Source organism: Colius striatus, chromosome 10, assembly GCF_028858725.1.
Source record: "Colius striatus isolate bColStr4 chromosome 10, bColStr4.1.hap1, whole genome shotgun sequence".
NCBI lineage: Eukaryota > Metazoa > Chordata > Aves > Coliiformes > Coliidae > Colius > Colius striatus.
In genome coordinates, this window is record NC_084768.1 from 3442703 (window position 1) to 3463118 (window position 20416).

The following is a 20416-nucleotide window of genomic DNA, read 5'->3' on the forward strand; positions in this document are numbered from 1 at the left end:
TACACATATCTAAAGGGTGGGTGTCAGGAGGTTGGGACATCCCTCTTTTCTATAGCAGCCAGCAACAGGACAAGGGGTGATGGGATGAAGCTGGAACACAAAAAGTTCCACTTAAACATAAGAAGAAACTGTTTGAGTGTTTCAGTGAGGGAGCCCTGGCACAGGCTGCCCAGAGGGGCTGTGGAAGCTCCTTCCTTGGAGGTCTTCAAGACCCACCTGGACATGTTCCCGTGTGACCTGATCTAGGTGACCCTGCTTCTGCAGGGGGGGTGGACTGGATGATCTCTGGAGGTGCCTTCCAACCCCTACCATTCTGTGATTCTGTGATCTCCAGGACAAGGGAGGTCACATGTGTAAACACCACTAAAGTTTTATCAGGACTTTCTTCACGTTCTTTCAACATTCAATGAGAATTTCCAAGTAAATGATTCACAGGTTTCACTGCAGAAGGACTGGGAGACAACGTTAAAGAAAGACTAGAAATTAAGGAGTTGTCACGCCTAAATCCCACTCAGAAAGTTGGACAGGCAATTATCAAGCATCTTGCTTCAGAAAGTACTTCCTTACCTTCTTTTCCTCCTAGCTGCAGCCATGGCAAGTCACTAAGTTCACCCTCTAACAAGATCAGTCTCCTAGAAATGCACAAATCATGTAGCCAGGCTTTCTAAATGCGCTGTCTCTGGTGTTCTTTGCTCAAACACTCAAAAAACACAGAGAAAAATCCCTCTAAAGCAAATATTAGTCTTATATACTGGAGTTTACAGGAACCAGTGGTCACATACTGGGAGTTTCCAGGTAGCTAAGTTTGTAACTTTTATACTTAGTCTGTACATTTACGATCACAACAACAGAGAATGGAAAAGCCACTACAAAACCTTCCTAATAGACACACAGAGATGTACAACTGAATCAAGACTAACCAAGCTAATGAAACATCTCCAAGCTTTAACACACTACAGGTTGGCAATGTATGATCCTCCTGAACTCCTTATGTGCTTAATAACCATTTACCAAAGCCTTTCCCAGATATGCAGCATTTGTGTCCCCTGATCCACACAATTTTGATGCTGTTACGTTAGAAGAGGTCATAATGAAAATGACAAAGGGAAGGAGAAGCCTGGGGTAGCAAAGCAACGTCATACAGTTAATCAGAATATATATCCTGCAGAAGCTACATCAAGTTTTTATTCCATCTTCACTTGTTATTGACAAAAAAAATCCCAACAGTATGTTTCTCTTGGGGTTGAGTAACAAAGATGATGGAGTGGAGCATCTCCCTTGTGATGAAAGACTGAGGGAGCTGGGGCCTGGAGAAGAGGTGACTGAGGGGTGACCTCATTCATGTTTACAAATACATGAAAGGTGGGTGTGAGGAGGCTGGAGCCAGGCTGTTCTCAGTGATGGCCAATGATAGGACAAGGGGCAATGAGTATGAGCTGGAACAGAAGAGGTTCCAAAGACACACAAGGAAAAACTTGTTCAGGGTGAGGGAGCACTGGCAGGGGCTGCCCAGATGGGCCGTGGAGTCTCCTTCTCTTGGAGATATTCCAAATCCACCTGGATGAGTTCCTGTGTGCCCTACTCTAGGTGGTGGTGCTGCTCTGACAAGGGGATTGCACTAGATGAGCTGTTGAGGCCCCTTCCAACCCTTAAGATTTGGTGTGATTCTGTGAGTAGCTTTTTTGGACATCAAGAGAAAAGAAAATGCAGGAGCAGAATCACTGTCCCGACACCTTCAAGAACCATTTTTCACAATTTATGGAAGTCTCAAGCTGTTGAGTGCTACATTTGCACTGCTCTGTTGGGTATTTAGGCATTAATCATTCATAGTAGCTTTTTCTCTGCCTTACGCTGTGCTAGCCTTAAAAATTACCACTTTCTACCCTTTGGCAGGACAAGCATAAATGTGATTAGTTTGAGGGATGTTTTCAGCATAACCCAGAAGAGAGGATGGATAAACCTTATGCCCAGACTGACCCATATGCTTAACTATCAAACAGCACTTGCCTGCTTCCAAAACTAACAAAACTTAGCAGTAATAAAGTCTGAGCTCAACTGTCAAGTCAGAAAAACAGGAACTGTGCTCTCGAATTGGGGTTTTGTATTTCCCCTTTTGAACTTGATACCAGAACTAACAATATATTTTGTGTCGAAGAGGCTGCAAGACAAAAACCTTCTGAATTTAAGGGGGGAGAGTATACTTAAAATCAATTATTTGTCACAAAGACTTGGTTCTCACTTCAACTAAACAGAGAGAGTAGCTTCACACATCATGTCCTCCTCACACCAAGGGAAAAAAAAGACAGAAGGATGAATACAGATGCAAAGGAAAGGCTACCAGAGAGGCCCTCCCATGGAACCCTCACCACCAGGAACTCAAGACACAGGAGAAAGAGGCAAGCCTGAGGAACTTTGAGTCGCACCTTTCCCCTGTTTTTACACATTGGGATGAAAGTGGATGCTTGACAATTACAATTCCAAAGCCTGGATTTCAAAACTAAGAAGGATAGAGAAAAGGAGACTTTTAGAAAGCAGCTGGGCACTTCATGCTTCCCTCCAGGTCTGCCGCCAGGTAATTTGGCAAATACCACAGTGCAGCTATTCTGGGCAATAAATACTCAACTATAGCAGGCCACACTTCCTACAAGTAATGCTTCAGAGGGGGAAAAAAAGCTTTAAGGAGTAAATGTGTCTGTTAAAACAGACACAGTTCTGTAGAAAATCATGAAAGATCAACACAGAAGGTTCACCGTGTACACAGGCTGTGAGCTCAGCAGTACAACATAGCTACTTAAAGCCTTAGGTCTAAATTACTCTTAACCATAAAAAACAGTTCCTTCTTCAATTGCAAGTTAACATGCAGAAACCTTCATTTAAAAACCATCTTCCAGATCTCATTAGTGGTTTATCCCAGCGTTCAGCCCTCACAAAACCCAGCGACACCACATCAGGCATTCCTCGTCACTTCCAGGAGCTTTGTGGATTTCAGGGAGGTTAGAAGCTTCACTCCAAAGCACTGCCCTAAGTCACTGTAATTGCCAGAAGGCTGTTCTCCCATGATTTAAAATGCACCAACACATTAAGAGAATCAGGACTAGTTTCAGGATTCAAAGACCAGTCAGAAAGCTATTGATTTGTAACCTATCACTCCGAAAGTAAACAACAAGCGTTGGTTACATGCAGCAGATCTCTGGACTGAATGCTTAACTAGAGACTTCAGAGAGAACTCACAGAAACTAGTTACAAGTGCTCTCTAAAAGCTTTATTTGGGTTTTCCTTGCTCAGGGGGCACAGGAACGTGTCCAGACGCGTTTGGAAATCTCCTGAGAAGGAGCCTCCACACTCTCCCTGGGCAGCCTGGGCCAGGGCTCCCTCACCTCAGCACCAAAGGAGTTTCTCCTTCTGTGCCAGTTGAACATGTATTCCAGCTTGTGACCATTACTCCTTGTCCTATCACTGGCCACTCTAGCAGGTCACCCCCAGCTTATGCTGGTGCATGGGGTTGTTCCTCACCAGCTGCAGGACTTTGCACTTGTCCTTGTTGAACCTCATGAGGTTCCTCTCTGCCCAACTCTCATCCTATCCAGACTTCACTGAATGGCAGCACAGTCTCTGGTGAATCAGCCAGTCCTCCCAGTTTAGTTCCCAGGGAACTTGCTGAAGGTCACTCTGTCCCCTCATTCAGGTCATTGATACAGATGTTGAACAAGACTGGCCCCAGAACTGACTCCAACTAGACTCCACACCTTTGATTGCTCTGGGCTCTGTCATTCACCATCTACTCAGTCAACCCACACTTCCTGAGCTTTCCTATGAGGATGCTATGGGAGACAGTGTCAGAGGCTTTGAAGTCAAGGAAGATGACATCCACTGCTCTCCTTTCATCTCCCCAGCCGGTCATGCTGTCATAGAAGGCTCTCAGGTTGGTCAAGCAGGATTTCCCTTTGGTGAATCTATGTTGGCTCCTCCTGACAACCATTTTTTCCTTCATGTGCTTAGAGATGACACCCAGGATGAGCTGTTCCATCACCCTTCTGGGAATGGAGGTGAGGCTGACAGGTGTGTATTTCCTGGGTCCTCCTTCTTGCTCTTTTTGAACACTGGAGTGACATTGGCCTTCCTCCAGTCCTCAGACACCTCATGTGCTCCATGATGGAGAGCAGCTTAGCATTAGCCACCTCCCTCAGCACTTGTGAGTGCATCCCATCAGGACCAATGGATTTGTAGGTATCCAGTTTGGCTAGTAGATCCCTAACCCAATCCTCCTCAAGCAACAATTCAGCAGTGCAGAACATGTTCCTTCCATGTCTGTGTACTACCACGACTAACACCACAATACACAACAACCCACTCAGGGAACACCACCTTTGCATCTCCCTGAACAATGGAGGTGCTGGAGGCTCCTGGTAGCATCTCCTTGAGTGTCCTGAGGATAACACAGATGACACTCCAACCCAGATGGTAGTCCTACAGGAGAACTCCATCCCCACAGCCTTCTGATGGGAAGAGAAGACATCAATGCTCCCCACAATTTCTCATTTCCACTAAAGAATGTGTCTTCAACCAGCACTCAGGAGGGGAGATCATCATCCTCAGAGACATTTTCAATAGTTTCTGGTCTAGCAGAATCTTCACTAGAGCTGGGGAGTTTCATAGAATCATAGAATGGTAGGGTTGGAAGGGACCTTTAGAGATCATCCAGTCCAACCCCCCTGCAGAAGCAGGTTCACCTAGATCAAGTCGCATAGGAACACGTCCAGGTGGGTCTTGAAGACCTTTCAAGCAACTTCATAGAGGAGCCATCTTTACAGCCCCTTCCCCCTTACCAGAAAGGGCTGTCATGTAAAACCATGACAAAAGGCCACAAAAGCCTCTTCCACAAAATCATCACAAGTAGATTTCAATCCCTAACACATGCAAAGAGAGGCAAATCCACATGACATTGCTCCTTATCCATCCTGGCAAGGAAGCAAAAGCACACTTAGAGATTAAAGAGATTCCTGCTCTGTATTTTTTCTTTGACAATAATAGAACTTGAGAACTCTTCCCCTCACCAAGAAACTGAGACCTAATGAATTGTGACCAGAAGTCACTGAAATCAGGGCAAAGGACTTCATTTATCCTGCTTTCAACTTTGGTTTCTGCTAGTTATTATCACATACTTAACCCAGGCTCCTGAGAAATGCTTTTGACAAAAACTCTGAAAGAGACACCCTGTCATTTTAGCTGGGAATGGTGAAAGCTTAACTGTGAATTACAGAAGCCAAACCCACCATTTCTTAACCTTGTAGATTCTTTTCTGTCCTTGTGTTCTTGTTCTGTGGTACAAGAAGACAAACAGACACGGCAAGGGAAACAGAACACACTTACCAAATATTCCAATAACGAGCCAGTCCTTACTAGTTAGTATCATTTACTTATTTTTTTAGAGGATTGAAATTCTATCTGGCAGTAAATCCAAGTACAGTATTAAAAGTGGACATATCGAGGTGTTAAACCACAACTTCCATGTTCCAGAGCAGCTGAGATGGAGAGGAACCTCTCAGGATCACCACACATGAAAAAAAACTTACAGGTTCATTTTTTAAGGTCACGATTTCTGGAAATTAGCAGGGTCAAATGCAAATCAAACCAGGAATTTATACTTCAGCTGTAAATTGAGGAACCAGGAAGTTGTATCTCAGCTGTAAACTAAGAACACTTGATGCACTCAGTATGCAAAACCAAGACAGAACTCTCCATCGGCATTTCCAAGTCATCCATTTTCTGCAGCATGCTTACACTGAGGAACACCCAGCACACAGCTTCTCCATACTATTTGATTTCTTGGGCCAATTTCCCAATAAGGTACCTCCTCCTACCCCTCTAAAAGACATTTGACATCTCGTCCCTAACTACGGATGAGACAAAGACAAGCGAGGGAATTACCCCATGGTAGCACATTTTATAACAGGATGTTCACAGCTTGCTGCTCTACAAAACTATGTCGTATTACCACCCCATAAGAAGAGTTTGCTTATAAAGTAGGCCCTGGAAGCTTAACCTCTGTTAACACAGAGATATAACAGATTAAACTTCTTTGTAAGCCTTTGGTTGGGGCTCTGTAAATTAAACGTTAGTGTTTGCAGGCGGTGCCCTCTCTATGAGTACGCACCACGAGGTGCCCCAATAAAACCAGTCAAATAACTCTGAAGGACCATAGGTGTGTATTTGTTTATAAGATTAGGATCATTAGTCAATCTTGCCTGATAAACAAACTACTCTCAACTTTCCTCCTCTCTCAAGCTGAGGAACAATAGGTTTTGAAATACAAACACCTTGAAATGGTGTGGGAAAGCTGTTGATCTCCATCGCTTTTAAAAACTTCTAAACTGGATCTTTTAAAGCCCGAGTTAGTCACCAGGAGATACCCTAAAACATTCCTAAAACCACCTTGGCTGTGAGCAGATGTATAAGCTTTGCAGAGGCAGCAGAGCCTGGTGAAGATGTTACCCTTTTACTGGGGGCTACTGGTCTTTGCTGGTAAAAAATAGGAAGCAAACAAGGTTCAGTTGCAGGGAGGGTGGCAGGACCTTCCAACAGCAAGAGAGCAGCAAACACTGAAGGGATGCTACATCCCTTGTGCTCACGTGCCTTCGTGCAAGCTGTCTTGGCCTTGAATGCAGAACTAGTGCTGATTCAATTGCTTTTAAAAGTAAGGTGCAAGGTGTAGTAAACCTCATTTACAACCACAGCCACGCAAAAAGGCTGCACTTCTAACAAAAGCCTTTGCCAGCTTCGGCAATATTCTCTCTTCTCAGGAGGAGTGAGCAGTTTGCATCTCTGCTGTATTTTAAAGGCTAAACTCACCACAAAGCTTGAGACAAATCAAGTGATTGCCTTATGTGATTGCTCAACTTCACTGCTACACACTGATTTTATGTGCAATGCTGAACCTACTTGGAGCTCTGAAGGCACACACTCTGCTAACTCTCTTTCATGTACACAAACCAGCAGTGCCATTAACTGCTAACTGAATGTCATCAAGTAGCAAAGGGACAAAGGTGTATAACAGACTGAAAACAGCTCTGAAGGAATTGCTTTGTCAGAGAAAGCACAAGACAATCTCAAAGCACACACAGAGGTTGTACCAGCATAGCAAAGGGGAAGGTAGAACCTTGCCATAGGTTTATAGGTTGGCAGGTCCTGCCCTTGTCAGGGAAAAGTAATTGTCCAAGTATACAGAGCAAGAGGGTGGCTCTACATAAATGCACAAAGGACATCAATAGTTACATGCTGTGGTGCAAGTCAGGTCTAAAGAAAACTGTTTTGTGTGTGCTGGGCTCTATGAAGAAAAACTGCTTCCACTTAAATGCATGTTGGTGTTTCTTAGGCAGGATTTTCTCAACATAGCATCCACGTTTGCACATCCCTGCGGAAAGCAGGGGAGGGAGCTGATGACAAGTCTTCCTGAGCTGGAGCAGGTATCCATCCAAGCAGACTAGTTGCTCAACCGAAGGGGTAACATGCCACAACAGGAGTGCCTTAAGATAAGGCTGCTGTGATCTGCAACATGAAAGCAGAGCCCTCTCCCTCGGCAGCACCACTCACCTCCTCCCTCCTCACACACACGCTAACAAAAACCTGGGCTCCTTTCTCACTGCATTCAACAGCAAACCTCGAAGCACACAGGGTGCTTAAACCTGGAGATATCACACACTTTTACTGCAAAGTAAACTTCATGTCAACATCAACAAAGGGCAAATGGTTCACCTCTACACAACCAAGCTAATCTGACGGGTATCTTTGGCCTTAGCAGTCTAAGGCTGTGCTGTCACACAGCGAGCACTCAGGATTTCAGATGCCTTCTTTTAAGCTGAGCGAGCCCTCTGTTTGATGATGTATCTTGCTTACAAAGACACATAACTTAGCCATGTTCTAAGTCACATGTACAGGAAGCTGAAAGGACTGCAAAACCCGCAGGACTGGGTTTTTTTGGTAACTTGGCAGAACACAGCTGCTCTGTTGTACAAATGAAGTCTGCTGTCCCCACATGGCCTTTCACTTGCTGTGGCTTTCACAGTGAAATTAAACCCATGCTCTCCTGTACTCATCAAGTCCACACTTAGAAGAAATCTGTTCATGGCCATGAATTACTACTAAAATAAATGCCAGTATCAAACAACACAAGCTGATTCTTTTTTCTAGGTGATGCTGGTGGTAAGACAAGTCCCCTGGGTGAGAATCCCAGTTGGCAGTGCTTGTGCTGGTGACTCACATCGATATATGACATCCATCAGGCTATGGGAGAGATGTCCTCTACCATCAATAAACACAGTCTCTATCTTCCCTTCAAGAGGGTAAGGATGTAGCAGCAGGAACACAAGGAGGAGTTTTCTTGGCAATGAACAGCTATGATCCTTCAAAAGAACAGGAATCAAACAAGCTCCTTTCCTCTAACTCAATACCAGCACTGTGCAGAATCTAGGTAGTTGTTGACTATTCCCTGACTTTGGGGCACAGAGTTATTAAGAGACTTTCTAAAATTCAATACATAACAGACAAACAAAATACACATAAGCCATTCTCTGCCCAGGCCAGGCACAACAGAAAGACAGTTAGAAGAGTCATGAGCTTCTAACCCCATTTCAGAAGAACGTGGTGCCCAGTTTACAGCCTTCAGACTGTTCCTAACGGTAATCAGAAACAGTGGAAGGCAGCAAGTGCTGAAGTTTGTAATTGAAGCTGTTGCTTTTATAATGAAGCCAAACGCACCTCTGTCTTTTTTTCAGCTTAAGAACGAGGGGTAGAAGATTCAAATGATGAAAAGTTTGACACAACTGCAGCACAAATCAGTAGCAGTGAAAAGCTAAAAGGCAAATTTGGCACCTTTTGGCTTCAGAGTGTAAGGGATGGTAACTCCTGTAGAACAGAAAGCTCCAGCACAGGTTATAGAGCCACACAGGGTGACAAGAGAGGCTGATTCATACAAGCCAGGCTCCCTGCTTTAACTGTCTGGTACCTTTTGAACTTTTAAAACTCTCTAAATACATGAGCTCTGGCAATTTCAAAATTATTAGCAGCAGTTTTGCCAGACTTTGAGGAAAAGTGAAATACAGAAGCGTTCAGGAAGTGAAAGGTTACTTCTTGTGCACCTTCAGTGAACACAAGAGACACCAACTGTACAAGAAAACCAAACAAAGTGAACAGCAAATGCCTGCTTAGAGTTGTTCTTGACCAAAAACCTCAGAACTGAGGGTGGCCACACTTGTTTTCCACGCAGGAAGCCACCAGTTTGACTTAAAAAGACCTTGATATCCCAGGGATAAAGGAAAAAGGGAAATAGCAGATTTACCTCTAAAAGACTGAGCCTAGTGCAACACTTAAGCTAGATGGTTCTTTTCTTACTTCCTTCCCCTGCTTAAATATCTAATGTCCTACAAACTATTAGAGCTTTATCATAAAAACCCAAAGCAAACCAGCCATGAAACAAAAAGACCTGCCTTGAATTTGTTACTGCCCTCTGTCACATCCAGAGGCGTGCAGCGCAGGCATTTCTGTATGGCAAGCAACAGGAAGTTATTTAGACTGTCCAAGTGCCAAGGCTTTTAATGTTTGTTTCGTTTAATGTATCTCTTTGTGCTGTTAGTGTCTCAAAATGAGTTCTGCCAAATTAATTTCCTGAAAAACACACAAACAAATTTCTTGCAAGAGTTCCCTCTCCTCCCTGAGCCCAAACAGAGCTCTTGCAAGCGTTCCCTCTCCTCCCTGAGCCCCCTGTCCAAGTCACAGATCTGGCATCTTCATTTCCCTTATCTAAAAAAAAGGAGAAGGCTTAGATCTTCCTCCTGCCAGGAAAGGTGTAAGGATTTTTTCCAGAAGCGCTCCCTCCAGCACAGTCCTTGGCACAGTAGCTCTCCCAGCAGATCTAGGTGCAACCTTCTGGGCTGAACAGAATAATTTCCTCTTCAAAATAACCTGAGTTGGCATTACCTCAATCTCAACTTCCAGCTAGTAAAATTAAGCAGATTAAAAGATCTTAAGTGGATGACTACAAAGTTATTTTGACAGAATGTGCCCCAGTTTGAAAGGCAATTCTTGAGAGTGCTGCTAAGAAAATTAAGTAGATCAGTACCCTGCTAAATTCCAACTGGGCCACCTGATGAGCAATCCAGACTCCACTCAGTCTTCAAATAGTTGGAAACGACTGGAAATGAAACACTCGAGGAACAGTTTAAACGGTACTCAGTGTTCAAAAATCACCAAAAACTTGCATATTGTTCATGTCTTGGTCTCAACAGGTCAGGGTCCCTCTCAGATGCAGTCTGCAAACAAGGGAGACTGCCTACCACAGACTGGGGAACATGCAAACGTTCCTTTGGGACTTTCTCTTGGAAGTGTGAATGGCAGCTGTCACTTGGGTTTTGTGTTCAAAGGGAATTAAGCCTTTGGGGAGAGAATACAGCATTTCCAGGAGAGAATGGGAGAGAAACACCGCGCAGGAATTAAGAGGTTACTCAGTCAAAGCCAAGGCAACTGGCCAGTGACACAGCTGAGATTAAAACACCTTCCAGGCTTCTAAACCCATCAGGTGCCACATTATATGCTTATCTACCTGCAGACTGACTCCTTATCTTTGTGAACCTTCCTGCCCCGTCCTCCAGTACACACACAGGCAACTGAAGTCCCAACTCATGGTAAATCCTTCATTCTTCAAGAGGCAGAAAACAGAGCATTAACCACTGAATTTATTGCATTTACTAGCAGACCCTGCTTTATGTAGCAGACCAGCTTCAAAGGAGTAGAAGCCCAAAATACTTCATGGAGCAAAACCATCAGAAAGGTGCATTTATGATGGAGGAGTTCCTTGAAGCCAGTCGCTTGTCCTTTACCAGCAAGTCCCTGCTGCTGCTTGGGAGCTCCATAGCTACAGCAGAACAGAGACTTGGCATTTCTGGAAAGGTGGTTGTTTACTATCAGAACCGCTGACAAAGCAGAATCAACAGCAACACCAAGCCCCTGGCTCTAATACAGAGCCACCAAAGAATAGGAAAACGGTCTAACAGCACTTGTTCAGAATGTTAACCCTGCAGGTAAGACCCTCTTAATAAAAAAACACCCAACCTCCAGTTTGGTTTCTTCCCAGGCTTTCCCCACTACCTTGCCCCATAGTTGAGGATGTTGTATACATCCTCTGCTTCTGCATCGACCTGCAGTCCTTTTCCTTTATTTCCCATCTTACCTTTCACATTCTGCAGGGGTGGGGAAAAAGGCTAGCAGAAGAATTTTATGGGCCAGCTGTTTAGAAGTGCAGTCCTAACCACATAACACACAGGGAACCATGCACATGCCACTTATCAAACAACTCCTACAGCGTCAGAGGACGGTAAAGGCTGTGATATGCAGTATCAGCGGTACAGATGATACTTTTCCACTTAGAAGCTGCACTTCTAGTTTCCTGTAATTCAGTTTTTCTGTCAGTTATGCCACTTCTGTTACATGTATTTAACCAGTTCAGGGGGAAAATGAGAATTACTCTAGCCAGTAAATCTGTTTTATAAGCACTTCAGCATGGAGAAAAACATCAGGGCCTGTTCCTTAAAAATCCACCTGTTGTCATCAGGCCAGGACACTGAAACCACTAAATCACACTTCCTTCTCTTCTCTTCTCTTCTCTCCCCTCCAATTTCAATCAGGAGAAATTGCAACCAACTTGTACAAGAGTCTGCAAAGTGCTGCAAAAGACATCAAGCGAGCGAGCAGAACGATCCCCCTCATCTGTCACTTCACCTAAGGTATACAAACTATAGCAATGGATGGAAGCAACACTTTAGCTGCCAAACGCCCGTAACACCATTCTGTTGAGACTCCACTTTCCTTCCTGATGAGGTTCAAGCATATTTGCCTCTCTCCAGCAGCAAAGCTGAGCAGGATCAATCCACGGAAAAGCTTTCTTTGCAAAAGGCAGACTAATTGACCTGACTCACATGTTTAGACTATAAAAGCCATTTTCCATCAATCTGGCAAGCGTTTGCCATTACCAATACCTGAAATCTAATTGCATTTTAAGTGCTTTACAGATCTAAAGCAATTCTGAGTGTGTTTACGGGAATAATGCCTGATCTTTAAGAAATTGCAAACTGTCAGCCAGGCTACAAAAGAACAACTTGAATGGTGCCAGTTTGTCACCCAGAAGAAAACGTTTAGTCATTTTCAATAGCCTTTGGACACGACTTGCATCGAAACAAGACACGAGACTCAACCCAGTCTTCTCTCAGTAACCTGGCTTCTCAGCACAATTCATCTCTCATCTAACAATCCTTTTCACATCTAAACACGAACCAGTCTTAAGGCTTTGTTTGCATGTGTAAAAGCTTTAACCTCTCCCCCATCCCCTTGGTGTAAACACAGTAGAGCTTTTTCTCGTGCAATTCACGCCCGACACAGCATACAGATGCAAGGGTCCTCCATTTGGGTTGGCGTTGTATTTTTAACCTTTCTTCCTCATACCAAGTCAAGCAGCAGCAAAGTGCCAAGAAACCCGAGCCCAGTTCTGCAGTTAAAAAAAAGGTGTTTCATGTTCAAATATCGAGGGAGGACGGGGAGGTACGTGGTAGGAAAGAAATGAAACCTTCCTGCTCGTAAGAGCAGGCATCACCGTCAGAAGGCTGCCTACGAAGACAGAGTTTTTCCCTTCTACACAAAAAAAAGGAAGCTGGTTTCTGAGAGTTCAGTCTTCTAATTGCAAGACTCTATTATTACAGAAAAGTCTGTCTAAACTTACTGAATTAGTACGAGTTATTCTTCCAACCGAGAACCCTGGATTCCTTCCAGCCCCGCAGCAGGTAAGGTGAAAGAATTAAAGCAAGCTTACTTTAAAAGGTACGTTGATTTTACCCACAGAGTCTGGCCAGTCTGGCCACTTGAACACTTCAAGTGTTACTTCAAGTGTTCAAATAACACTTCAGCTTTTTGCATTGCAATTGATCCACTTTTGCTTTCCAGAGCTTTTGTATTAGTCGTTCTCTCCACGTGTTGCTTCCTAATTGTCTTCCAAAGAAACTCACTGAACAGACATGTCAGTTTGGACATAGCATGTTCCTGAACAGTTTGAATCTTACAGAATCCATCTCTCTTTGAAACCTACACGCTCCATCTCTCAAAAAAACCCCACAAAAGGACACTTTGAAACTGTTCTGCAAGATCTTTGCAGTGCGGAGACTTCCAGGAGTTCACCAAGTTGTGCAGTTCAGTGTTTACCCTCTTGTGCAAACTTAAACCCACTCGCTGTGACTTGTAACAAGTTTTTCACCTAACCTTTCCAAAAGGTCAAATGTTTGCAGTTTTGCTCTGTACATGCACAGTATATTCTTTGTTCCACTGAGCTTTGGGGCAGAGATATTTAAGGAGAACTGGATCACTAAAAACGTACTGACAAAATCCGCCTGTGAGCGCTCACTTTTAACGCGGCGGAGGACGGCCAGGGCTGAGCTGATGTGAGCTCTTGCCTGCTCAGACATGAGCAGCAGGTCCTCAGCTTGGCTCTGTATTTCAAAGCACCTGTCCCAGTGTCACCTAGCACAAACCCAGATCAAGGTGCAACTTCCTGTGTGCTTTAAAAACAAGTGGCAGGAGGAAATGCCTACCACTCCCCATATACGGGCAAAACTGAACTTAAGACCTAGCTTCGGCAGCCTCGAGTTAAACGAGACCAATGTACAGACCTTCTGCTCCAGAATAGAACTGTAGATTCTTCTATGAGTAAGAGCTACATGAGGCTAATTGGAGTTAAGTTTAAACACCCAACACAACTCATATTATTTCTATCTGCCACCAAAAATCAACCAAACACAAAAAAAACCACCCCAAACTTTCTTGTACTGGATGTATCTGCCCTCTAGGCCTCTGTGCCTCAAAATACACTCCCCCATCCCTAATCCCCAGAGCAGCAGCCCCACTACCCAAACGCTTCCTCAGCATCACCCCATCCTCCTGCTGAAGCACAGACTTGATGTCTGCTTAAACAGAGCTGGGTCCCATCTCTCCTGCCACGCTGAGCCACTGCCATTTGCCTATCTACCATCAGCCCGTACGGTTAGCAGCAAGGCTGACGTGTTTCCAGCTTTTCTATCCTGGTTCTCCTCATATATGAGCTTTTTTTTACAGTATTTTGAAAATCTCAGCTTCCCAGGATTATCCAAACATCACAGCAGTTGTTGTCCCACGTGGGAACTGCAGGATGATATGTTTAGGTGTCTGGAGAAGGTGGAAAGCAGCCAGCACTTGCCAACTGCCAGGTTACCTGCTCCGCTTTCTTTCCCCCTTGTCCTTTCGGGCGGCTGATACCCACACAACAGGTGACCTCACTGCTCCAGGGCTGTCACCCCCCTTCGGGGAAGGAGCACCCACAGAGGGAGGCTGAAAGACGTCCAGAAAGGGGTCTCTGTCCCGTACACAGGAACTGACAGCTGCACCAAAACGATTCTTCCAAGCCCTTAATTTGCACAGAAGCGCAAGAAAGCTCCAAGCTAAGCAGCTCCACTCGCAGAGAAGACCGAGGGCTCCCATAAGCTCACGGCGGGTCCGAGCTCGCTCTTGAGCACCCGGGTACTGTTTTTAACGTCACCCATTTTCCCCCAGCGGGCAGAACCGAAGTTATTTCATTCCGGTTCCTCCCAGCACCAAGACGCGGCCTCCCGCGAGTCGCTACCCGCCGCACCGTGGCTCTGAACAGCCCTTCCCAGCCCGGCGCTGCTCGCACGGGCTCGTCTCCCGTGCCTGCCCCGGCGTCTCTCCGCCGGAACCCAGCAGCACCGCACGCCCGGCTCCGGGCCCGGCGGCCGCGCTGAGCCCGCCGGGGAAAGCCCCACGCCGCCCCCGCACCGTCGGCCATCTCGGGAGCCTCCTTCGGAGGAAGCGGCCGCCGTCCGCACCACCCTCCCCGGCTCCCCCCGGCCCAGGACCCTGCCGGGGGTCGCCGGCCCCTCCTCCGGCCCCACTCACCGCTTCCGTCGCGCCTCGCCGGGCGGCGGGGCTGGCGTGAGGCGGGCGCGGGGCGGCCGCGCCGCTCAGCCGCGGGGCCTGGGAGCGGCAAGGCGCGGCCCGGCCCGGCTCGGCTCGATGCGTGCGAAACCGAAGCCCAAGGACGCTCGGCAGCGGCGGCAGCGGCAGGGCGGCGGTCCCGGTCCGGCGGCAGCGGGGCCGCCTGCGGAGCATGCGCCGGGCCCGCCCCGGGGTGGGGCCTCGCCACGTCCGGGCCGAGGCGGAGCTGCGGCCGCTGGGTCCCGCCGCTGAGGCCATTTGTCGGCAGGCGGGCAGCGAAACCCCCAGAGGCCAGCGGGCCCGGCGGGGACGGCCGTGGTTAAGTCGCGGCGGCGGGGCCGCAGCCGGCCAGGGAGAGAGCCGGGGGAGATCAAATGGATGTGTCAGCTGGCTGGTGTAAAGCGAGACTTTAGCGGCTGTGGTGAGAGGAGGTTTCACTTAGGTGCTGGAAAACGCCCATCAGCCAACGTGTGATCCGGCTCCGCTCTTGACAACGCTGAGCTTGTGAGGTTGTCTTCTCCACCCCAGTGCCAAGGCCACAGCCATGGTCTTGTGCAGATATCCAGTGTGTGATGTGCTATGGGCTCAGCTACTCGAGTATTGGGGTAACCATCAACAAAAGCCTACAACCCTACCTCTAACCTCACACAGAGAACGAGCTGGTGTAAACACTGAGCTGCTTACCCCAATGTGGGGGCGCACGCCCCATCCTCCCCTCCGCGCAGAAAAGAAACTGGTGTCTTCATTGCGGCTTCAAACTCTTCTCAAAGTCACAGGAAACAGCACAAGGGGAAGTAATGTCAGTAAGAAAATGATTCAGTTCGATGAATTGATTCCTCCCCTTCACACACATGCGCACGTATTTGGCATTTTCCTCTGAAAGATGAGCAGATCCGCTGCTGCCTTTTGGGGGATATTGCACTGATAGCCAAACTGGACACTAAAAAACACCCTGGTAAACATGCACTCTCATTTCAGGTAATTCAGACTGATAACAACTTGTTATCAAACTAAAGAGAGAGAATCGCTGATTGTTTTCCCCCTCTCCCAAGAGGGAAACAAGCCGTCTCTTCCCACGGCCCTCAGGGGTTTTGCACTGTCTTAACCTTTTTCGTCAGCCACATGGCACACTTGGGTCTGGCCTAACCATGTGCTGTGAGTGTGGGGCAGAGCACTGTGCTCACACCACGTTTCCACCACTCTGGCAATCTTAACTCAGGTTAGAAAAGAGCCTAAGGTTGGAAGAAGAGAGGTCAAACCCTGCAGATGTGTAGAGGCTTTGCTTCCATAGGTTAGCTCACTTTCTTTCTAGCCCTTCCCATGGCTTTGCCTTTATAATGATAAAACCAGTTTTCTTGGTGGGTTTTAATGCCCCATAACATACCAGATCATAGAATCACAGAATGGTAGGGGTTGGAAGGGACCTTTAGAGATCATCCAGTCCAACCCCCCTGCAGAAGCAGGGTCACCTAGATCAGGTCACACAGGAACATGTCCAGGTGGGTCTTGAAGACTTCCAAGGAAGGAGCCTCCACAACCCCTCTGGGCAGCCTGTGCCAGGGCTCCCTCACTGAAACACTGAAACAGTTTCTTCTTATGTTTAAGTGGGACTTTTTGTGTTCCAGCTTCATCCCATCACCCCTTGTCCTGTTACTATCTAATATAGAAAAGAGGGATGTCCCAACCTCCTGACACCCACCCTTTAGATATTGATAAATGTTAATAAGATCCCCCCTCAGTCTCCTCTTCTCCAGACTAAACAGCCCCAGGTCCCGCAGCCTTTCCTCGTATGAAAGATGTTCCAGTCCCCTGATCATCTTGGTGGCCCTGTGCTGGCCTCTCTCCAGCAGTTCCCTGTCCCTCTTGAGCTGAGGAGCCCAGAGCTGGACACAGGACTCCAGACGAGGCCTCAGCAGGGCAGAGTAGAGGGGGAGAAGAACCTCCCTTGACCTACTGGCCACACTCTTCTTGATGCATCCTATTGGCCTTCTTGGCCACGAGGGCACATTGCTGGCTCATATTTAGCTTATTATCAATCAGGACTCCCAGGTCTCTCTCTGCAGAGCTGCTCCCCAGCAGTTTGACCCCCAGCCTGTCCTGGTGCATGGGGTTGCTCCTTCCCAGATGCAGGACTCTGCACTTGTCGCTGTTGAAGGACCATCCCAGGTCTTTATGCTTTACACACAGGGCTCGTTTCCCAGCACAGCAGTAGATGCTGCGAGTGTCCTTAAATCCTGCAGCTCAGAGCTGTAAATCAAAGCAAAGCCAGGGAGGTGGCTGTGACAGAACGATTGTATAAGGGGTTTAGCCTGGGGCTGCTCGTAGCTGCAGCAGCTCAGGGGAGAGCAGCTTTACCTCTGCCTCCCTCTGAATCTGAATCGGTGCCCAGAGTCCAAGACCATGCCCAGGAATGACCCAGGCTCCCACAGGCCACGTCCTTCAGCAAGAATTAAAGCCTCACGTGCTCACACACCTTGCTTGAAACAATGGGGCTGAGCTGCTACAGCACTTCCAGTCTCCCAGAAACTGCAAGTTCAGTCTCCTACTCCTGCCTGCCATGTGAGCTTTTTGCTTTTTCTCCTTCATGTCAGGACACTGGTGTCTGCTGATTCCTACTAGTTGTTCTGTGGTGCATAACTGGGATAAAATCAATGTGCTTCTAAAAATGACTCCAAGAACTATGTTAATAACAGGGGAGCGTTTCCAAGCCATCCCCTAAGTGGTCTGCTTTCACCACCCTATGGCAAGGATGGTATCTTGTGTTAAAGACTTTAAAGCAGTTTCTCTAAGGGATTTGTCACATGTATTGGTAGATGAATAAGTTTTCTTGCCCATAAAGAGCTGCCAAAGAGCTGTAAAAAAAAAGGAGGGCCTTTGATGCAAAACAAATCTTGCTTTCCCCTGAAAGTGCTGTACTGGGGGGCACTGACAGGGCAGAGCTATTCTTTTCTATCTTATGTACTTCTTTATTTTGCAGCTTCCAGGATGCACTTGGTATCTTCCACAGAAAAAAGCACAAAATACACATGACTAGACTTGACTGTCTTGGTAGTTGTGAACCAAACACCAAACTCTCTCCTGTAGCCTTTTTAAAAGAAGGGGAAGGGATTGGTGCCTGAATGATCCCTCACTTGCCTGCTCTGCTGTTTGCTTTTCAAGCTCCTGGAAGCCAAACTTCACCTGTGAAACAGTGATGTTTTCACAACACTTTGAACAGTTCAGAAAGCTGTGCTTTTTTCTCCCCATGGCATTTCAAGGGGCCCTGCATATGCTAAAGCACTTCAAATCACTGATGCCATTATCTTGGGATTGGCTGCACCTCTACATAAATGTGATTTAACACTAAGTGGTTTCAGTTTGTCATTGATTTGTTCCTGGCAGTACTTTCTGGAGCCTGGTTCTTCTCACACATACTAGTGAAGACCAGGAGGAGGTAATGAAGGCAGAGGCACTGTGTCACTTGTAAAATGGGCCACTGGCTTTCAATGCCAGCAATCCCTTAGACTGTGGTAGTACTAGAAAGTGCTCTGAGTGTAATTCCCTGTGTTTTTGTATGCTTCTGCAGAGTGTCAGCCTGTGTTCAGTGCTGCTCAAATTAGACTTTGGCTTTTAACATTGGGGTTTCTTTTAGAAAGAGGAATATCCTTCCATTTTTATCTACAGGAAAAAAAGAGGTTGGAGTTACAGAGCACAGTAGGACAAGCATTTTTGTCCTCAAGATGAGCCAAAGTGATCTTTTCACTTCACAGTTACTTTTCAGAGCAGGAGCTGTCCTCAGCCTGTCCCCGGGTCAGGCATACAGTGGTCACAACTGTAGGTTCTCCAGACCACCCACTGGGTGCCCATCAGGTGAATTCCCCCTGCATCCTGCTCCCTGTCACGTTTTCCCCTTGGTGAAGTAACTAATAGTGCTGTACACCATCACTGTGCAATAGCTTAGAGACAGTGAGGCTGCTGCAGCGACAGGGTGGCACTTGCCATGGGAGCTGTATAAATAGACATGCAAGTGTACAACTTCTTTCATCTGATCTGTTGCTGACTTTAACTTCCTGTGCTCACACAACATGCATGAAACCCTGTTTGTGACACTGTTTTCAGAGTGCTTTGTCTCTACTTGGAGAGGCGAGTGGGAGCGTTTATTTTGAGACATCAGGAATGTGTGCATTGCTTCTGCACTGTTCAACACTTCTAAACACTGTGCTCTGCCCCCTTTGTTTTTAAGCTAAGTGGGGTTTTCAATAATCTCAGTTTGGGGAAGCAGAGGTACTTCATGTTAGGAGTCTAAATCTACTTTGAAAAAGGAGAAACTTAATAGGTTGTGCCCATCCAAAGCAGCCCTTGTTCTGAGGGCGCCGTGGCAGCTGCAGGGGGATTGCTTGTGCAGGCTGAAGCGAGCTGGCACAGCGGTGTGCAGGAGCTGGAACACAGAGCTCCAGTTCCCGACTTCCCTGGCTGGAGGGCTGGAGTTCACTTGCTTCTCTCCAAGCTCTGGAGCTGCCGTGTCTCAGTCCTGCATCAGGTGTGTTCATGTTGCTGCTTGCCTTCAGCGTCTGTTTTTCTCCCACTGCCACCTTTCTGGTTCTTCTTTGTCCTCTTACCAAACCAAAGGCATTATTTGCATTCCCTCCCCCCCAGATTTCTCTACTGAAAAGTACACTTTATGACCACTTGTTCTGAAGCAGAAGCCAGGTTTATGTAACGAGCTGTAGAGAAGCTGCAAAGGATGGAGTTACAGCTGGCACACTGCAACCCACGTAGCTTACATCTGGCTTCTCTGCCAAAGCTCCTCTGAGACATAATGGAGCAGTGTGGTGCTGCTGGTGCTGGTGTCCAGCTCCAAATCCCACTTTTCATTCCCCTTCCACTGAAGCTGGACTCATGCTGTGAGCACCTTTTTATTGTGCTTGAAGCAGACTAATAAAACACACAAAGGCAAATCAATACTGCCCAGAACCTCAAATGCATTTTTTCCAGCTCATCTGCTTCCCAGTGGGGCCATTTCCAGGAGGATGAGTTTGGTGCTGGCACAGTTCATGGGGACCCACTTGCTGCTGGGCTGCCTGCCAGCCACACCACTAGAGCTAGACACACTTGTTTATACACTAGCCCCATACAGATAGATAGATATAACTCACAAAAAGCTCTGTGTGCAACAATTGGCTTCCCTAAGGGCAAGTCTAGCACCAAGTGAAACTGGAGGTGGGTCTGCTGCTAAGGAGGGATGAGGCAGAGTACTGACCCCAACCAGAGCAAGAATTAAATGGTTTTAGGTTGTCACCAAAGCGTTTGCCTTTCTCTAATTTTACCCAACACTGATTCCCATCCCTCGTGGCCCACAGATCACAGAGGTTCTTTATGTGGTGGGGGCATTTCTCAGGTCAGTGTCCAGTATCTG

General features: G+C 46.9%; 1 protein-coding gene across 2 annotated transcripts in view; it reads right to left on the minus strand.

Moving 5' to 3' along the window:
- The window catches only part of JAK1 (Janus kinase 1), a 62446-nt gene extending 47265 nt beyond the window's left edge, over positions 1-15181 (minus strand). For both annotated transcript variants that reach the window (XM_062003224.1, XM_062003223.1), the window contains exon 1: positions 14983-15181. The gene's annotated coding sequence lies outside the window, so the exon portion shown is untranslated. The remainder of the gene's footprint in view (positions 1-14982) is intronic.
- Positions 15182-20416: the final 5235 nt, after the last annotated feature.